Source organism: Mastomys coucha, unplaced genomic scaffold, assembly GCF_008632895.1.
Source record: "Mastomys coucha isolate ucsf_1 unplaced genomic scaffold, UCSF_Mcou_1 pScaffold3, whole genome shotgun sequence".
NCBI classification, from domain to species: domain Eukaryota; kingdom Metazoa; phylum Chordata; class Mammalia; order Rodentia; family Muridae; genus Mastomys; species Mastomys coucha.
In genome coordinates, this window is record NW_022196909.1 from 944,685 (window position 1) to 961,557 (window position 16,873).

Sequence of the window (16,873 nt, forward strand, 5' to 3'; positions counted from 1 at the left end):
TAAAAAATATTTAGTATATTTTGGTAAGTTGAACACCATGTTTACGTTCTGAATGACCTCAGGATAAACTTGGGATTTAGGATAAATTATTTTTTTGGCCTCCTTTGTGCACATCATATCCATGATTCTGCTGTTTTCACATTTTTTTGTCTCACTTTAACAAGGGATGCACTGAAGATCTAACTGAATGACAGTTATCAACTGTCACCAGACCATTTGAAAGTGAAGTATTCTTGCTGCCAACTGTCAGTGCCAGATGCAATGGCAAATCGCTTTGCAGATTGCTGACAAATTGCCTTGATGTATCTACTGAGGAACCTCAATAATTTACATTAATTGGGCATGGACCAGTTTGAGAGTGAGACATCTAAGGTACTTAGAGAATCTTGATGGAAAACACAACTTTCAAACTTTTAGTTTTCTGGAGTTTCACAGGCTTGGTTAAAGAAAGGTGTCTACATGACTGAGCAGTTAGATGATAAATTAACATATTCTTTGTGGCATTATAGGAAAATGGAGAAGTGAAGCTAAAAGATTCCCACAGATGATGGAAATTTAAATGAAATTGAACATATAGAAATAATTGGATTTGGAGAATAAAGTAGTTGTTGGACATGTAGAACTTTGTATAAATCTTAAACATTAGCACTATTTTTTATTATTTTGATAGCATTTATTATTTTTATTAGATACTTTCTTTATTTATATTTCAAATGTTATCTCCTTTTCTGGTTTCCCCTCTAAAAACTCCCTAACCCTTCCCCCTCCCCCTGCTCACCAACCCACCCTCTCCCTCTTCCTGGCCCTGGCATTCCCCTGCACTGGGCATAGAGCCTTCACAGGACCAAGGGCCTCTCCTCCCATTGATGACCGACTAGGCCATCCTCTGACATATATGCAGTTGGAGCCATGTCCCAGCATGTATATTCTTTGGTTGGTGGTTTAGTCCCTGGGAGCTTTGGGGGTACTGGTTAGATCATATTGTTGTTCCTCCTATGGGTCTCCTTTTTCTAGCTCCTCCATTGGGGACTCTCTGCTCAGGCCAATAGTTGGCTGTGAGCATCTATTTCTATATTTGTTAGGCACTGATAAAGACTCTCAGGAGACAGCTATAATAGGCTTCTGTCAGTAAGCACTTGTTGCCATCCACAATAGTGTCTGGGTTTGGTGACTATATATGGGATGGATCCCCTGGTGGAGCAGTCTCTAAGCTGTAGCACTATTAAAAGATGAATAGAAATGATAACCACCACAACACATAGTTTTAATCAATGAGAAATTACTGAGACATATAATTGCCTCACAAATGAAGTATTAAGAGAAAAATGATGTTTGTTTACTTTAATTTCAGTCTTCTCAGAATTGATGAGAACTAGAAGCTTCTATACTGTGTCCAGTTTTGGTTACGGGAAAGTGTAAGATACACTGACTTATGGTCCTCGGTGTGGAGGAAGTGAAGGAGAGTGAAAAGCATGGGGACCATGGCCTGGAATGCAGACCAGTCTCTAGTGATACTTACTAGAGGGCAGAAGCACATTTCAGACTGTCTAATGTGCTCTGTCCCACACATGGGCATAGCACATGTCTTTGTTTGCACAGAATAGAGCTAGGCACATAAATAAAAGTAGGTGGGGGCCAAATTCTAGCACAGTCTAAATAACTTTCTTGCACTCTGTATCATATGTAATTAGTACTAAATGCCTTGGGATACAGTAAACTATAATTGATGTGGGAATATTGGGATGAGATAGAAGACTTTCAGACATGTGCCAGAACATTTTCAACCATGCAATATAACTATACTGTTTTTACTTTAACAGTTTTTTATTACATTTCATTGTGTGTGTGTCTGGGGAGGTTTGCGCCTCCGTGTGCACGTAGAGCTCAGAGAACAACTTACAGGTGTGCTCTTTCTCCTCCCACCATGGGGTTCCTAGGAGTCAAACCCACATTGTCAGACCTAGCAATGGGTGCTTTTTCTTGTGCTATTTCATTGGCCAATCTTCTGTAAATTTTTATTTAATAATTAAAACCATGGTTATTAACTGTCTCCATATCATCCTCTGGATTGAACTGACTTTCCACGAATCATGACAAAGTTGCTTGCTTGTACATTTGAATTTGCGTTTTCTTTCATCTATCATTAATTTGCCAAATGTGTATTTTTTCTGTCTTTTAAAGAGTTTTGGAACTGTGAGGGTAATATTTATTTATGCATTCTTTAGGTTTCTTCTTCAATTCCTTTCACATTCACACTAAAGGAGTATCTATTGATTCTAAAATCAAGTAGTAAATTCTAGTCCAAGTATGGTCAGTAGAAGACTTTTGCCACTGACTCTACAGCAGCACCTCTGTCTGTCTGTCTGTCTGTCTGTCTGTCTGTCTGTCTGTCTGCCTATGTGAGTTTAGCCTTGCTCTCACTGCTTTTAAGCCTAGTTTTATTATGTTCTTTTTGTTTTGTTACTATGAGTTTTCATAAGGGCGGAGAATAGTTGATTGTGGACTCTGCCTGAGCTCCAGTTCACATGACTCTGAAGAAGTTAATTAGTCTTTAAATCCATTTTTAAGTAGTTCTGTGGCTTTTGCATTTTAAAAAAGTCTGTAAACTGAGAATAATAAAAGTGCTCATCTTAAGATTATCAAGCGAGTTAAGGCAGTCACAGGAAAACAGACATTGTATGTTTTTTCTCATATGTGGTTCCTAGATTTTTGCATAAGTAACTAACATCATATATGTATAACTATAACATAAGGACTGAAGGCAAGATGGTCTAGAGGAGGAAAGATGAGTAATGAGGGGGAGGCAAGAAATGCAGCAAGGAAGTGACAAGGAAGTGACAAGGAAGTGACAAGGAAGATCTTCATTGTAGACTTGTATGCAGATACATTTACACAATGGAACCAAGTACAATGCATTTATATAATACCCCTTTTAAATTTTTAAATAAAGCATACTTTCTAATTTGTACTTTTCTACTTTTGTTAACCTCTCCACCCTGCATGAGTATTTTAAAATTTTATATTTGCTCTAGAAATAACAATAAATAAAGCTCTAGGAACCAGAAATTAAAGCAAACACAGATAAAGACATATTTTGTTCCTGGATCAGAATAATTAACATTACTAAAATGCCTAAGCAGTGCAAAGGAATCAGCAAATTCAGTTCAATCCTAACCAAAACGGCATGACATTTTTTCACAGATTAGAAGAAAAGCTGTAATACTTATGTGGAATAAAAACAAAATTGAAAATATTCAAAGCAGTCAAGCACAAAACTACAGCTAGAGGCATCGCATTACATATTTTAAATATTCTCTAGTACTACACTAATCAAAACAGCATAACACTAGTAAATTTTTTAAAAGGCATATATATTATTACATACAGTAGAAAGTTCAGATGCAAACACAAAACAACAACACAACACAAAAGAACAACAATTAAAATGATTCTCAGTGAATGTGCCAAGGATACAGACTGGGGCGGGGACAGTCTTAGATATGTGATATTAGAGAAATTCCATTGGACATTGCAGAATTAAATTACATTATAATATGTAGAAATTAACTAAAGTGAAATAAATATATAGGTATCCCTGGTAGATATTTACAGAAGTCTCAGTGTCATCTTCATGGAAAAAATTTTGAGTGCCGTTATCATCAGTGTATTCTCATGCTTGTTGTGGTATCACTAATGATTATATGGAATTAACTTGAGCATATCCCTGACCAAATACACAGATACAGTGTATGTATGTAATGAGATATTTTTGCCTTAAAAGAAAGAATTTTATTACTTGATATAACATAGATGATCTTGGAGTACGTTAAGAGAACACAGAAAGACAAATTTTTGGCTAATCTTACCTAAATGTGTGATCTGAATGAATTGCATTTAAAGAAACAGAAAATAAAGCAGATGTTTGTAGGAGCTGAGGTAGGGTTCAAGTGGTGAGTGAGGAGGAGTTGGTGACAGCAGAGGTTCATCTCTACAGTATGAATAAATGCAAGTGTTGTAGTACACTGTCACTCATAATATACTGAATAATTGTGTGAGCTTGAAAAATAAAGTTATAAAAATACAAAAATTCAAATTCAAACAAATAGCTCAATGGTGCACCTGGGCATATTGGAAAAAAAAAGAACAAACCATCATAAACCAGTCGATGAGAAAAGATCATCAAAATCAAAGCTAGTGTAATAAAATAGGAAAAAATATTTATGCTCTTCATGACATAGAAAGTACATATTTTGAGAAATAGACATTCTAGCTAGGATTGATCTTTCCTTCATGTGCACAAAGGGCAAAGCATCCTGCTTCAATCCTAACAACACATATCCAAGTTCAATGCATCACAGAAAGCCTGGCAATGAACTGAAGAACAGCTCTTCACACACGAGTACTGTATTTACATCATTTCCTTCTTATACTTTCCCCATTCAATACCTCTCAAACAAGCTCTTCTTTAGTTATAATGTCTGACCACTTGGGATTGGATTACCTATCAAGGGGCTTGTCCTTAAAGAAGATTGATTAACCCTTTCTTACCAGCAATTAATTGTCTGTAGCTCATTATCCAGGTGAGATTTCCCTCATCAACACCAGCATGTCAGTTGGTGTTATTCATGCAAGTCTTATTTAGGTGAAACTATTGTTAAGATTTCATGGGTTCAACTCCATGCCCTCACAGAAAAGACTATCTTGTAGCAGACTCCCTGGTCCTTTGCCTCATAACTCGTGGACCCTCTCCTCTGCTGTGATGTTCTCTAGGCCTTCTGAAGTTATGTTGTTTATGTATCAACTGCAGCTGGCACCCCATTGTCAGCTGTTTCTCTGCATTTTGAGCAGTCATGAATTTATGCTGCAAAGGAGCTCTCTTGATTGGGGGAGGAGCTACACTTATCTCTTGGTATAAAAATAAGTATTTAAAATGCAGTTGAGACTTTTATTGGTTTTGGAAACTAGTAATAGTCCTTCCTCCTTCATGTTATGTCATGTTATGTCATGTTATGTCCTGTTATGTCCTGTTATGTCCTGTTATGTCCTGTTATATGTCCTGTTATGTCCTGTTATGTCATGTTATGTCATGTTATGTTGTGTTGAGTAGGCCTTGCATTCAATTAGATAACTGTTGACTATTTCTCAAGATATAAGTGTTACTATTTTATCCTAGAGGATATTGTGGCATGTTGTGATTTATAGGTATCACAGCTGGGTAAGGAAACTGATCATGTTTTCCCTCTTGCAACTTGAAGTATGTTTCTACCTTTGAAGCCTGCATAGTATTTTTAGAACTATGAGAGTTAGTCCTCTGTGATGAAGATTCCTGGTTCGCCCTAGTTTTTATTATCTCTTTCTGTCTTTTTTGGGGGATGTATGTGTGCATATTTTTTCCTTTTTCCAAGGCTTCTAGGTGAACCATGAAACTATTAATCTCTCAAATTTTTTACATGAACACAGTACTGTGAAACTGTTTTCCATATATTTTACTTTTCATTCAATTTTTGGAACTTTTAAATTTAGTTCTTAATTTCTTCCTTGATGTAATTATAATTTTGTAGTGTATTACACAGTTAGTGTGTTTTTTGTTGCGTGTATAGAGTAGTATATTATTCAAGACCTGTGTGCCTTCTGCAGTTTCTATTCCTACCCACAATCAAGTTTTTGTTATTGTCATTATATAGAATACGGGATGTTATTTCAATTTTCCTGTATTTGTTGAGACATGCTTTCTTTCTTAATATGTGTTTCATTTTAGAGAGTGTTTCATGAGTTGCTCAGAAGAATGTGTATTATTTGGTGTTGGTAGAATTTTGCACATGTAGATTTCTATGAGGTCCATTTGATATATGATATAATTCAACTCTAATATTTCTCTCTTTAAACCAATCTGTTTCTTAATCCAGCTTCTTATTCTGTGCTGCTTTTGAGGAACTGAATTTATTACTATTACCTGTAATTATTTATCGAATACCTTCATGGCTATTCTTGGTTGTTAACTTGACCACATGTGTAATGAACTAAAATCCAAGCCTTTGGGTACATCTGTGAGGGATGTTCTTAAATCGTGTGAACTGGGGAGACCTACCTTAATCTCAGCCTTTTTCATTGGGAAGACCATACCTTTACTCTAGGTCACACCTTCTGGCAGCAGCCTATGTAAAGGACATCAAAGAAGCAAGCTTAGCTCTTTGTCCATCACTCTGGGTGGCAAATCCATTCCTTCACTGGCACTAGAGCCTACTTATTTGGATTTCCGATATATACTGAAGACTGGGTGAGATAGCCTCATGGACTGAACAACTAGCATATTCTTGGATTTTCCATTGGTAGACAGCCATTATTGGACCAGCTAGATCACAGCTTGTAAGTTATTCTAATAATTTCCTTCCTTCTCTCTCTCTCTCTATGTATACATGTATATACATATATGTGTGTGTATATATAAAATATTTATGTATGCATGATTAATATACATCATTTCTCTCATGTAGAAATATTATATTATCTATCTACATATCATATATATATATATATATATCCTTATCAGTTCTATTCCTCTAGAGAATCCCAAATGATACAATGTTTACTAACTCCATCATTTTGCTATTTCTGTCTTCTTTTGACTTCTTTGAATAACTGAACTAGAATTAGGATTTTATTTCCTGTGCCTTTTTGCATACTTAACTCTCTTCAGACCTATGTATTCTTTCTAGTGTCCTCTGTAGGGCTTGGTTAGTGGTCATAAATTCCTCAGATCTGTCTTCATTGTGGAAAACCTTTCTTAATCTTTAATTACATTCTGGGTATAGTAGTCTGGACTGGCAACAGCAGTCTTTTACAACCTGTGGACTTAATCAGCTTAACCCCCTCTGCCTTTCGTGTCTCCCTTCGTAACTCAGAGGCTAGTCTGATGCGGCTTCCTTTGGGTGTGACCCAGTCTTTCTCCCCTATTACTTTTACGATCTTTTCTCTGTTCTTTATTTTTTTGATGATTATATAATGTGTCATGTTTGTTTTCCTATATTGCTTGCTATTTTATATGCCTCTGGCACCTTAATAGGCATCTCTAATTAGATTAGGAAGTTTTATATTTTATTCTGTCTTTTTCTGGTATTCTTCAGAGTTCTTGTATGCTCAGATTTTGGACATTTTAGACTTAACATTTTCTTTATCTCAGTGATCTAACTTTTCTTCCTTGTCTTCAAACCTTGTATTCTCTTTTCAACCAAACCTCTCTGTTGTTGAGGATTATTATTGATCTATTTTGACTTCTTAAACTGTTTTTTCATCTTTTATTTCAGTTTGGCTTTTCTCCCAAAATTCTATCACTTTATAAAGTTTATTTTCATATTTTGGATTGTTTTAATCAACTAACTTAACTGATATTTTGTATTTTTGTAGACTACATTTCAGCATTTATCTACTTGGTTTTTGAGGTCCTTAAACATATTTGTAATTGTCATTTTTTATTGGATATTTTATTTATTTCCATTTCAAATGTTATCCCCTTTCCCGGTTACACCTCCACAACCCCCCTGTCTCATCCCCCTCCCTCTGTTTCTATGAGGGTGCTCCCCCACCCACCCCCACTCCCACCTCACTACCTTAGCATTCCCTTATGCTGAGGCATCAAGCCTTCACAGGACCAAGGGCCTCCTCTCCCATTGATGCCAGATAAGGCTATCCTCTGCTATATATGCAGCTGGAACCATGTGTCCCTCCATGCATACTCTTTGGTTGGTAATTGTCAACTTTTAATTCAGTCTTGTGTGCCACCTTAGTTGCTTTTCTCAGTGAACATATCTAGGGTAGTATTAGTTCTTGGAGAAGAACCTCATGCTTGTGGTTTTGCCAGGGAGCTCAGGCATACCTAGGTGCTGTAATAGCAACTTGTTTGAGTATAGACTAGCTGCACGGTGCTTGGGGTTCAGTCTTGAGACAACCCAGTGTTGATGTAGAAATGGAACATCTGAAAGTAGCCCCAGTTCAGTTAGACTGGTGAGCAGCTATGATCCCAGAAACAGACTTTCTGTAAAGTTAGAAGGTTCTTACTGCCAATGCTCTACAGGCTCACAGGGTAATCCTTGAGAGGTAGGGCTTGATTGAGAGGTAGGGCTGGAATAGACAACAGTGTCTGGAAGAGGTGTGCAAGACAAGAAGTATGTGTGTGTGTGTGTGTGTGTGTGTGTTTTCTTCACAATAAGCATAAGGATATTGGCATCATTAATTTCTCCTAATTTTTAGGCCTAAAGAATTTGAAAAATTTCAGAGGACACACACATAAGCAGTAGCAGAACAAGGTGTGAACCCATAAGAAGGTGTGAGGAAAAAGCAACCCTAAGGTTCCTAAATGTTAAAATCCCCACACAGTAACAAAACTGCAAAGGAACTCCAGAAACAGCTTTGACAGCTGTGGTGGTGAAATGCTTTCTGACTGCTAAGGTTTGGTGTCAGAGGAACATTTTGTTTTGTCCAAGCAGAGTTTGAACAGTTTGAAGTTAGAGATAACTAGACCTCTGACCTCATGGCTGTGTGGATATTATTTCCTCCTTTGTGTCTTTTTTTTCTCAGATTTTGAAGTCCAATTCCTGTCTTCCAAGTAATTCTGAAAGGGGAGAAATGAAAATTCAGCAAATTAAGATCACAGGCACTGGACATCTGGAAGAGGCCTCCCCTGAGACAGTGTGGTGGATTTGGGCGCAGCTATGAGCAGGTGCTGCCTGGGCACTCTGTTCAGTCCATTCATAACCCTGAGCCTGGTTGGTAGTTAGACAATGTTGGTTGAACTGATTGAAGCTAAAGTTTGTCTTTGTAACCTGTAACATGTCCTTCTGAAGTATCCTACTTGATATCTCTCATCTTCCCAAGTGAATCTTAGTCACATCACCTTTTTAATATTTTAAATCTGGGTTTAAATCCTTGTGATTGCATACATTTTTATTTCCTAGAATTTTTGACCACTGATACACAACATGGGTGGCTTTATTCACAGCATAATATTTGGCAATATCTAGACACTGCATCTGTGTCTATGAGAGACTCTGAATGGATTAAGAGTAGGTATTTATATTAGAGTACATACAGGAAAACTCCATTTCTCCTTGAAAACTTGGAGTGGAATTTAGGGCATAAGAATGACATTTTAAATGATATGTATCCATTTTGGGTGTGGTGGGGCATATGTGGGGCATGGTGCAAATGAAATCAGAGGACAACCTGCTTCCTTGCTTCAAGGACCGAAGTCAGATCTTCTGACTGGGCAGTGAGTGCCCTTAGTGTCAATCCAGGACTGTAAGTTGCTGGCCTCTCTGTGGCAGAACCAGATGAGAGAGAGAACCTGGTCCAACTGAGCCTCTCAGGGCTGAGCGGGATGGTGAGTGTCACAGCTCTCAGGAACTCCGGAACTCGGAGGAGGTGGAGTTTTTCCGCTGAGTTGAGATAGGAGGTGGAGTTTTTCCGCTGAGGTGAGATGACATAGGGGGAGGGGAAGTTGACAAAGGCTATGGGGTGACTGATAGAGCCAACAAAGTTACTCTATGTCAGCAGGAGCTAGGTAAAGGCAGGCTGAGTCACTCCAGTACAGAAGTGACTGAGACAGTTTACAAAACTCAAGCCAGGCTCGGGTTTGTCTTCAAAGGCACAAACCTGGGCCAAATGGGGCCCAACGGTAAGTGACTTTTGAAAGCTCATCATAATTAGCTATTTCTTACTTGTCAGATCAGGCTCCTCAAAAGAGAAGGAATAGGAAGCTCTCTAAGAAGCATCCATTTGACCCCACCTATGTATCAATGGTGAATGAAGGGAAATGTGAACTAGTGACAGTGATAGATGAGGTAAGATGGTGTGAGCAACTGGGAATGAATACTTTTCAGGCAACCTAACTTGGGTATGAATCCTGGTTCAACATCTTCCATCTCCCCAAGTTGCATTGTTCTGGTAAATCTAAACCTTAGCTTTTATGGTTTCAGTCATCACCAAAATATGGAAAATCCCATCTGTTTGTGAGGATGAGGAGACCTTGGGCCAGCGAGGATGCAAGAAAGGTCCAGCACCTGCTCTGCTTGGTCCGCTGTTAAACATATTAGTGTATTAGATGGCAGCTACTGTATCAAATGACAGACATTTGTAAAATATCAGGAAGGACTTTTGTTAGGAATGGAAATGCACATAAAACAAGAAAATTCTCACTTAATATTCAGCACTTGGGAGGCAGAGGCAGGTAGATTTCTGAGTTCGAGGCCAGCCTGGTCTACAGAGTGAGTTCCAGGACAGCAAGGGTTACACAAAGAAACCCTGTTTTGAAAAACCAAAAAAAAAAAAAATTTTTTTTTTCAACTTACTTTTCAAACTATCTTTTTGAGCATCGGGGATCATTCAGTAGAATCATATACAAACAACTGGTAATGATGATAACAATATTGTGAATGTGTATACTCACATGATAGTATATGTCCCAGGTACTGGTCTAGGCTCTTTGTAAGTTTTAATAGATTGTGCCATCATTGCAAGTGCATTGTGTGGGAAATGGCACCATTTCACAAACTAGGAAGGTTATAGGAAACCCTAAGTCCCATCAAATGCTGATTGCCGTCCTATTTACACACTTGCAACTTGAGAACTCATCTGGTTAGATCTGGCTGACATCTGATATCCTTAGGTGATTATTGACAGTCCTACTTCAAAGGTATTTCCATCAGTCCTGTTGTCCAAGGGAACATGCAGATAGTAATTATGTCCTGGGATAAAGACGACAGTGCTGGACATTCTCCATCTGTCCCTTTCTCTCCATGTCAGAACCAGAGACTACACTTTGTGTTCCTCTTAAAGCAGGTCTGACCCCATCTGGCTCTTCATCGTTAGTGGATTGTTCAGGACTGGCAGCATACAGAGGCTTCGTGTATCTTTGTAATGTCAGAGATTGAAGATGCAGAAAGTGTGAACAATGGGGTTTTATAATGCTTTTGTTATTCCACTCAGAGCAGTTAACTATTTCTGTCATTAAAGTTTTGGAGGAAGGGAAGGGAAAAGTAAACCTATGCTTTGCTATCTCTTTGCTCTGTGATGCTGCCGGTGACTAACAGATATGGAAATGTGTCCAGAACCCATGATCCTTTGGCTCTGTGCTGGTTATGTGTTCCAGGTACATATCTGGTACATGTTACCTTCTGATACAAGACATCGATGCATTGCTTTTTCTTTGTTGCTTTGTGGGTGAATTCTTTGTCCTGGAATGTAATTTTCTGCCTGATCTGGTTAACCTTGGCGTAGATGGTAGTGTGGGTGGAAGAAATATTTCTCACTTTTTATACCCAGAGTGGTTTTGCTTGAAGCTCCTCTCAATCCCAAAAGGAAGGTCACATTTGTGCTATTTAAAAAGGAATATCATTTGAGTGATGCTTGACTAAAGGAAAGGAAAATAATTACTGAATAATTACATTCTCTTACTATCCTAATTTCATAATATTTTATTAATTGCTTAATGTAGCAATCATACATTTTTGAATTTTTTCAAGTAATAGCCATAAATTACAAAACATTTCTGGGAATCTATCCTCATTACTATATCTTGTCCCAAATGGAACCTGATATTTTTGTTAGGATTTCTATTAGGAAAGGAATTATATTGAGATGAATGCATATAGCATAATATTTCCAAATTTAGAAAGGCATATGTTTTACTTCTCTGGTAATATACACTTACATAGATACTATTATGCATTTTTCTGGTGTATGTAATAATGCCAACTCTCCAGAGTAAGCTATAATACTGATCCTATTTGTAGGCAAGGATTAAAATTTTGCTGAAGGTATATAAATAATTTTAAGAAAGTAACTATAAAAATCTATGATGGTTTTTGATCTTGTTAGCTTTTCTTAAAAACAAAACCATACAGATTTTTTCCAAATGCAGTTTACAATTTTGTGTCAATGTTTAAATGGAAAAATTTATGAATTTTTTTCTTTTGAATTAATTGTGACTATTGTCATTTTATGGATTGCTGGTCTAATGAATGATTTTCTAAACCTGGCCTTTATTGTCTGATTATTGTATAAAAGATAATTTTTCCTGTAATTTGTTTCAGATAATAATCCCTGATATTCCACCAGGAAATTTCTGTGTAATGTAAATTTCAATGTTAAATTATTTATTGCATATAAATTTTCTATCAGAAGAGAACCAACACACTGAACTCACTAATGCTGGTCTAATAGAAAGTTAATGGCTTATTCTAACTGATTTTGCAAGAACAAAGGGCATGCTAACCTCTCTGACAGTATGTAATTAGCCAAATGCTTAGGGGATAGATTTTTCTATAGCCCACATTAATTCTGTAGAACTACAAAGCTACTCACTACTTTCTAAGGCATACTCTTTATTGGATTATCTCCATTAAACCTGCAGAGATGTGGTGCTGACAGCCAGTCACACAGCTGGGTGGATAGAAGTGTTTTGAGACAGGTTTTCTACTTAGGACAAAATGCCGAATACAGGATATTGTTTGGGTGAAGGAAGTGGACACAATAACACTTCAGACATGTTAGTTTTGCTTCTCTAGTCTGGAAAGTAGTTGTGAGAAGGAAACAGGATGCCTAATGATGCTGGCTCCATGTGTCAGGTTACTGTCCAAATATAGGTCTGCTTGGATCGTATGTGAAATTAACTTTCAAGCTTTCTATAGAAGGCATATGCCTTCTATGAAACATGAATAAATCTTGTGGTTAAATTTGAGCCTTATTTCTAATATATCTCATTATATGTATCAAAACATTCTGAAGCAATTCTGGACTTGAATCATTCTTGTTAAAGGATATTACAATTTGTAATAGCTAATATAGGGAACTCTAAGGTTTGATAGTCATATAATGTAATACCACACAGCATTAAAACAATAAATTAATTTAGGTAACAACACAGATGAATTTTAATTTTTTTCTATTAGATTAAGAATCCAGATGCACCCACCAAAGAATATATAACATAAAATTCTCTTCCTATAATAGCATAGAAAAGGAAAATGATGCAGAGATGAGAGCCGAACTGGGAGGTTGTCTGAAAAAGCACTGGCTGAGAGATACCAAGAGGCTGACTGGGGTGATGGATATGCCAACTACTATCATCGTTTCTCTGCTGTGCACAAAAGGTCAAACTTATATAGCTATGCACTTTAGCACAGACAGCTTACTGTGTGTTGGTCATATCTAAACTGTTGCAGACAATAATGAAAACCCCCTTAAGAGTCAATGAAGGTTACAGAGAGGGAACTGAGAAGTTGAGCCACACTGGTTTACAGTTTTAGATATGGAGGATGAGCAAGGGCTATAGAGCTGCTTATAAACAGTGCTTATAGTTAAAAACAATGTGGTGGTGTGCACTTGAAACATTGCTTTATTTCATGCATATGGGCGTTTTGCCTCCTTGTGTGTCTGGGTATCATATGCGTGCAGCATCTACAGAAGCCAAAAGAAGGTGCTGGGCTGTCTAGAACTGAAGTTACAGATCATTATGAGTCACTGTATGGGTTCTGGGAATTGAACCCTGGAACTCTGAAAGTGCCCATAACCACTGAACCATCTCTTTTGACCTCCACTTGAAATGTTTTTGAGGAGAATAGATTTCGTGTTTTCTATTCTGAATACACACAAACATGCACCTACATAAACATACACACACAGAGGTACATTCAAAGTTACATACACAAAGTGACACAGGAAAATTTTGGAGGTGATTGGTATTCCTAGTAGCTCACATGAAGCAATGAAGCTGCTTTATGTTTGAATGCAGTGAGTTATATACATTAAACATACTGAGACTGGATGTGTGTGTATATATTATTCATTAGGAAAACTGTCAAAATTCCTCTACTTGAAAAAACAATGAAATATGTAACTTAAAAGGGGAAGGGTCTTCTACTCAGTTATATACTCCGTAGGCATCTTCTCATCTCCCACCTTACTTTCTTACATTGTTGTCACTTTCCTATATTCTTATATTTTAATTATTGGCGTCCATTTATTTCTTCATTGTGCTAACATAAAGTACAGTCTTAAGAACGGGCACCCTTTCTGGCTTCTGGCTACTTTTTAATGACTAACATTTTGAAGCACAAGTTACTTAGAGATATCTATATGAACTCATATAAAATAGATGGAAGAGCAGGGTCTTGTGAGGGAGGGATGAAGAGGCTGGGAGACATTCACAATGCATTGGAAACCCTCATGGATATGACAGGGTATAATCATCCAGAGAGATCTGGGTTCTGACCTAAACTTAAGGCATATAGCCTATCATAGATATATGCTTTCTCTCTACTTTTGAGTTAAATGGAGTATTTTCTTGAACTGAGAGAAATACCTCAGAAGCAACTTGTTTTCCCTCTTTCAAGGCAAGCTTTGAATTCTTGAAGCATTAATAAATAACTGAACTCAATATAGTCATATTAAGCTCATTACCTTCTATCCTGCATTAAAAACTTTACAACAAACTCATGCTAAAACTATTTTAACTGAAGACAGTCAATTGAGAAGAAGATAATTACAAATTCATTTTTATTAGTGACAGGTTTAAATTCTGCACATTCTGTGGTTGTACTGATTGAATGATACTTTTCTTGTAAGGTTATTTTCACCTTCCCATAGTGTATTTTATTTTGTATGTTCAAAAAGATGGAACTTGAGAATCAAAGTGGTTGGGTCATAGTATTTTGCTTACAGTGATTCATACAGACTTACATTTTTATGACCAGGTAATATGTTACCTTGCTATTCAATTTTCATGAGGAGGTTCCCTGGAGTACACACACACACACACACACACACACACACACACATTCACAAATACATACTATAAATTACACACACATGCAAACACACACACATACACATGCATATATAAAACTCTTGCACTGTGCATGCATACGTACACTACACACATATCTATTCATATACCACAAACACATGTGCAAACTATCACATATATATTTGTATATATACCACATACATACATATACATCTACACATACACACTTAATTTAATTTTTTCATTATTATAAAGTTAATGTTCGAATGTTGTGTGTGTGTTTGCATGCACGCACATGCACGTGTGTGCACAGCCCATTTAACATGACCATTTATGCATGGAGATCAGAGGGCAACTTTGTGGAGTTATTTTTTGTATTCCATAATATGAGTTGCACAGATAGAACTCAAGTTTCTGGGCTTGCATCAAAAATTTACATTTGCCTTTATCTGATGAGTCATGTTACCGGTTCTTAAAGAAACTTTCTTTGAAATGGGTATTTAAAATTCAGAAATAGAGCTACTTTTAGGTAAGACCAATATGTGCAATTAGTTATTTTTCATTTTTTTAGATACAACTTCTCTGTGTAGCACTGTCTGTCCTGGAACTCACTCTGTAAATCAAGCTGGTCTCATATTTAGAGATCTCCTTGCCTTTTCCTCCTGAGTGCTGGGATTAAAGCCATGTGCCACCATTGTCTGACTACATTTTTTTAAAAAAAGTTGGCTATATAATATCACTATTCTTCTAAATTCTTAAATGTGCATACCCAAGTTGAAACACACTGCAAGGGGAAGATTACAACAGAATTTGTTCTGTGATCTCTCCTATAACCTTTGAAGAAAAGCAACAAAGCCAGAGTTGAAGTAAAGATGGATGGCAGGGAAAACAGCACCTCCCCCTTTTTAGTCACTACAATGTGGACAAAGACAAATGGAATTTGATGCTGCTTCTACATTATTGAAAAAGAAGAGGGGATTCTTGGAAGAGGTCTGTGGCCATCAAGCTGGGAATGACAAGCACAAGGCTCTTCAGCAGTCCTTGTTCTCTTTGCTTTTCCCTCTCCAATGAGATTGTTATGCTTACTTAGAGGATGTCACCTTGTGTCTACATCAACCATTTCTCTGCACTTATGCATGCTTCAGTGAGATTCTATTACTGAAAGAGATAGCTTCCAGACTCCAGGCATGTGGGGTGGTAAAAGAAAAAAGATCATTTGGTCTTGAGGGATTAGGATGGAGAACCACAGACCCTAGCACTGGTTGCTCAACCCTGGATGCATACTAGTTTCCAAAACACATCAAGGCTCTTTCCCAGTTCCTAGAAATCACACTTTAAATGATCCTACATGGGCTTAGAAACTCCTTTTTGATTTCTAATTAGCAGGCGATATATGCTTCAACATAAACTCACTTTCTTTGTTATTCATGTTTTAAACAGAGGCTTGCTTAGTCTTCACAGCTTGTTTGCTCCAAATAAGATCCTCTCCTCTTGCGCATGTCTTATTCTCCAGTTAGCCTTATTTGTAAAATTCTGGGCTCCACCAAAAGAAAGAAAGAATTAAGCAAAGGACTTGGAACTCCTGTGACCAGTGCTATAACAACTGCTCTGTTAGTAATTGCTGAAGGCTGAACAAGTGATAGGCCCACATGTTACATCTCCTATCATCTCATTTACAAGCCTGTCACGAAAGGCTTAGTAATGCCAGGCAGAGTGGCCCTGCTCTTGCCTGTTCTCAAGGTGTCCTGGTTTTGTTTATTGATGAACGATTAAGTTTCTTTGGCTATTGCCTTAGAGTACCTACCTGGGAATTCAGAGGTGAAGCTATGAATGATTTGTGCCTTATAACGTAGCCCTAAATGCTGAGAAGTTGCTTGCAGAAAAAAAATCAAATTGTTAATGTGCATCATTAAACTAACAATCCAAAAATACTGTGTGTAGTGTGGTCTAATGAGATCATAGATGGATGCAGCACAGAGGGGTTGCAGCATGGCAGTGAGGGCAGCACAGAGGGGTTGCAGCATGGCAGTGAGGACAACACAGAGGGGTTGCAGCATGGCAGTGAGGACAACA

At 37.3% G+C, this 16,873-nt stretch overlaps 1 long non-coding RNA gene across 2 annotated transcripts in view; it reads left to right on the forward strand.

Annotated features, from left to right (window-relative positions):
- Positions 1-220: 220 nt before the first annotated feature.
- Positions 221-16,873, forward strand: part of LOC116074782 — an 18,586-nt gene continuing 1,933 nt past the window's right edge. Inside the window, exons 1-2 of one of the 2 annotated variants that reach the window (XR_004112286.1) lie at positions 221-372; positions 8,575-8,762. This is a non-coding gene — a long non-coding RNA (uncharacterized LOC116074782). Of the gene's footprint in view, positions 373-8,574; positions 8,936-16,873 lie in introns of those variants that run through there. The other variant, XR_004112287.1, reaches the window with a different exon arrangement.